A 5,263-nucleotide genomic window follows, 5' to 3' on the forward strand; every position below is an offset into this window, starting at 1 on the left:
GCTCCTGCTCTATCGTTAGACTTAAAACCGTCAAAAATAACTTCCAAAATAAAGATTTATTTACAGGACTATCTATAAAATTAACACATTTAGAACTATCTGTTTGAGAAAAAATTTCTACTTGAGATAAAATAGAATGTTCTAAGTAAGGCAAAGTATGATCATTAAAATTTTCTAAGAAAGAGTCAACGGAATAGTTGCCAATTATATTGTTGCTGTATGCTACAGGTTCATTTTCTCCTTCCAATTTTGTTACTATGTATTTTTGATGCCTTTCTCGCTCAACCTTTATTTGATTTGGTTTACCATTGTAAGGGAGCCACATATGCGACCAATCGGTTGCAAAGTATCCATGAAGCTTTTCAGACCAATCTCTACTAAGAATTAAGCCATAAAATTCTGGAATGTCTACAACTAAAATATCAATAACTTGACATACCTTTGGATTAGATGACAGCCTTATGGTAACCTGATTTAGTTCACCAATCACTTCAACCTGCGACCGGTCCAGCTAAACTATGCGTACTGTAGATTTTTGAGGTTGAACGTTCAACTTTGCACATATTGATTTAGGTAAGATATTAGATGAAGCTCCTGAATCAACTAAACAATTATGCAAGTTTTTGTTGAAAACTTCATAAGTAAGAAGAAATGGGGGAGTATGAGATCTTGACCTTCCTCTAATTAGAGCGATATTGTTTGGATCAACTTTACTAGTCACATTAGTTGGAGGTCTTACGATCTCGTGAGAAGTTTGCGAGATTACAACGGCAGGCAGAGGTGCAACTGGTATTGCATGTAACTCTTTCAAAAGTAGCTTTTGTTGATGTTTTAACTTGCTATTCATAAAAAGTAATGTTAGCCCTAGTCTTCTTCATGTTTTCTATGATATTATACTCCATCTCATAAAAAACAATCAATGTTTTAGATGGAGTTAGTGAATCTGTTTGGACTAGGCTTGCTTGAGTCACTTTGGGTGACGTTTTCTTACGTGTGACTTTATCCTTAGACATTGAGCTTGTGCTCTTTGGCTTAGGAGTAGGTTGTGGAGGATCGAGTTGATTTCGACTTCTAGTATTGACTGGTGATGCCTCTTGATCCTCTTCATCTGGGAGGATGAAATCCCACATTCCCTATACTTCTACAACTTCTTCTTCATCAGTAGGCTCCTCGTTGGAAACTTCCTCTTCTTCTTCTTCTTCTGATTTAGCATTTGTGATAGCATTGGGAGGCTTTGAATCAGTTGAAGGATTTCTTCTATAAGGCTTGTAAGGCTTTTTAGAAGAAGTCTCTGCTACTTGTTTCTTAATGTCAACCATTTCGTTAGACATGGTTTTCAAAACTTTCTGCAATCCTTCTAAATCAAATGGGTCTTTCGATTGTTTTTTCTTTGGATCTTCTTTAAAAGTAACCTTCTTAGATTTTCGTTCATCAATGGCATTTTTCTTTTCTAAGGCTATGATACATTTCTCTACCACTATTGCTTCCTTCATATTGTCAGCTAAAGTTGTTTTGTTAGCCCTATCAACGAAGATTGCTATGTTTGATGGTAGAGCAGATATGTACCATTCACTTCGAACTTCTTCGCTAGGCTTGGAAGTGGTAGGAATTTTGTTCAAAAGTTTATTGAAACGTGAGTTAAAATCTTTGATAGGTTCCCTTGATTCAGCCCTAAGATTAGACAGGTCATTGATCAGTGTTGCAGTAGACCTGTCATCACCGAACTTAGTCAAGAATTTCTCTTGGAAAATATCCCAACTAGTGATAGATCCGGATGGTAATGAGAAATACCATGATCCAGCTGCTCCTTGTAAAGTGTAAGGAAAGAGCCGGACAACAACGTCTTCATTAGTAACCCCATTGAGATTTATAGATAACATAAAGTTGTTTATGTGTTCTTCTGCTAGCATGCCTGCTTCAGGATTAAACTTAGGCAACCATTTTTCAGGATGGGCTGGTATTTGACTCAAGGGCGCAGGCATTAAGACTGCCCCTGGGTTATTCCATGGAGTTTGGGCCATCGTTGAACTACTAATAGAGGAAAGCATAGAAGATGATCCCTGTGGTTGGGAAGATGAGGATATTATAGTCCGAGATGATTGAGAAGCAGATGTTGAAGTTCCAATGGTTTGGTGGACAATAATTTGAAGTGGAGGGGTGGATGGTTGACTTCGCAGTGAAGAGGTTGAGATGGATGATGATGACAAAAGAGTCTCACTATTAGACCCTTTAGGTGATTTCCTTGCTCTTTTCCTTGTAGGTAGAGGTAATTCAGTTGGTTCGATACCAAACTTTTCACTCTGCAATCTGGTAAGGGGATGAGAAGGGTTATATTGCGAAGTCACACTACCTTGAGATTTTTCAGATTTTTGGGGTGATATAGAAAATTGCTGAAGTTTATGGATCAAAGATTCAACTTCAGGAGGTTCAATAGTAGATTTATCTGAAATGTTCAGGTTTGTGGCAGTGGTTATTGTTTTATCGACTTCTCGCTCAAGATTTAAAGATTCTAAATGCGATGGAGAAGTCGAGGGAGATGGTGAGGGCGATTTACTCTCAGAATGGTATTTAGATTTAGATTTACTTGCCATTCATAGTTTGGGGCCCTCCTTCTAGTGCCAAATATGTTGAAGCCTCGAAAATCGGGTCTACAACAAGGGGGATACCCACTCGGTCTGGACCTTGGTTAGCAGCTCCTTTTCTGTTTGGTATAGTGGGTCCGACTGGGGATATGGGACCAGTTTCCCAATTTATGTGTGTGTGTGTTGAGAATTGATATTTCCTTCCTAATAATTTCTAAGTAAAATGCTTTGAATTCTAAGTATAATTTAACAACATGCAATTGTATTCTAATGAACAGAAATATCTAATTCTAAAACTAACCCGGGATTTAATCTTTCATTTATGCGATCTAAAATAATTTCTAATGGAAATTGGTAATAAAGATCATTCAATTGCTATGAGAAAAGAATTCAATAAAGATAAACCGTTTCGTATAAAGAGTTAGACGAAACAATTGTGAAAAACATATCGCATAATAAGTCACTCATATATTAAACATAAATAAATGGCTATCACCATACAGAAGTGCCAAATGATAACTCAAGCATTCAAGCATTCATACATAAATAACTGAACATGAATATCACCTTAACACATAAGCAGTAATTGTTAAGAGATAAAAGTACCATTTATAGCAAGTTCTACTCATGAGCTTCAGTAATAATGATTTATCGCTTCTTAATTCAACATCTACTAAGAGTACAAAAGTGCAATTTCAGTAGCAGATATTAAACACAGATATCAATAAATCTTGTTCCATTCATTCATCAAAACCTCCTCGGAGGGTGCAAAAGTGCATGTTCTGAGGACAAGTTTTTGACAAATTTCAGGACCCCTCTCTAAATGCATGAGAAGGGATAAAATACTACTAGCTAAATATAAAAATAGTTTATTACAAAAATATAGGAGGCGGTTTAAATGACTGTCCTCATTTCAGGTAAAAATAAAGAAAAACTAAAACTAAAATTGAATCTAAAACTAAATCTGGCAATTAGATATCTATGTATCTATTCCTTGTAGTCGCAAGCATCCAGCATTGGCTTGAGGAGAGTTGGCTGACTGACCTCCGACTTTAGCTGTCCTGCGAAAATGGAATCGGCAAGTGCTGGCGCCATCTTTTCAACAGAGTTAGTGATACATTTGAGAGTCATGCATTGACTGTGTGGTTTAACCAAGTACTGCCAGTAAGAATCCCAATTTAACTTGGTTAACCTTTTGATGGACTTTGCTCTTTCTTGAACCCTTTGTTTCCAGCTTGTTTTTAGATGCTGGACATTTGGTAGAAATTTACATACTACTTGAGGACAACTCTGATCAATACCACTGGTTTTTAGAGCTCGGGTTTTTCCTTTCGCCTTTAGCACTTTTTCCTACAATTTTCTGGGATTACAAGCGACTGAGTGATTAGAGGCTTTCCTTCTCAAGGGGTTTTGCTTGGCGAGGTGCTAATCGCGCATCAGAAATTGCCTCTGTTTCTCGATCCAGGCTTCCTTGGTGCTATTTTTTCGCCTCTTGCGCGCTTTTTGTTGGAGGATGTAAACTTTAAATTTTGTGGAAAGAACGACTCCATGAGTTCTTGGCTCTAAGTCTCAAATTGTCCGTCTGTTATCTCAGCACTATCCAGTACCCATTTGACCATGTCTGTGTATGGAAGAATCTTGGGCCTTGCCGCTATCTGGTGCAAGAATGAGCATGCTAGTTCTGTAATTGACGCCTCAGACGACCTGCGTGAGTTTGCAGTAGCTGTAACCTCCATTACTCTGGGATTTTCTTCCTCGAGTAGATTGTGCATGCCTTCCCAAGTACTAATGCTGGCATCTCTCTTACAGGTGGTGTATGTGTGTAAGGGCGTCATTTCTTTGTCTTCAGAACTCGGAGCTTTTCCCTTCTTTCCCATAATATTCTGAACATTGTTATGTATACCTCTCTGCTTTTCGCTCTTGCAATTTGCAAATGAGGAAAGAGTAATGATAAGAAAAAGGTGACAAGAAAGCTTTAAACGCCAAAATCATATAAAATATATCACCCTACGTGAAATGGCCCTTTGATCAGATCAAAACCATATTTCATTAATGATTACCAACTAACTCATTAAATTCACATTAATGCGCATTAATGGGTATCGGTTTATGGAAAATATTTTTCGAACGACGAGCACTGCAGATCTGTGATAAGGTGATTTTGCTATTTGCTTCACAATATTGCAAATCGCAATATTGCAGATTGCAGTATCGCAGATCCGTTGTGTGCGACAATCATTTATTACCATATGTTTTTTGCGAAATGAGATTTTCAAGACATGTCATCGCATATCGGCGGTTTGAGGTATTTCACCTTAAGTGATACTCGAGGCACATTGAAAACTGCGATGCAATGAATTTATTTAGTGCGTGATTTCGCATCGTGATTTCGCAAATCTTAGGGTTTTGTTTATAGGAAAGCATCTATTACCTTTTTGCGATGCGACGCTCTTTATTGAGAGAACGGCTTTATTCGAACTTATCATAAAACTTAAGTCTTTTTAGATTTTTCGGGTATTCTCCTAAGTTTATAATAGTAAGATTTATTCAAAAAGGGAATACAAGCACTAATTTATTTTTTAAAATTTTTTGGATAAGGGTCCCCACTTATTTAGTATTAGCGAGAAGACTAAATAAAAAGGGGGGTTGTTGCTGGCCACAACACCTGTGTCTAAACAACA

Source organism: Pinus tabuliformis, chromosome 6, assembly GCF_031772625.1.
Source record: "Pinus tabuliformis cultivar Carrire ecotype Pingquan chromosome 6, CPIR1, whole genome shotgun sequence".
Lineage (NCBI taxonomy): Eukaryota > Viridiplantae > Streptophyta > Pinopsida > Pinales > Pinaceae > Pinus > Pinus tabuliformis.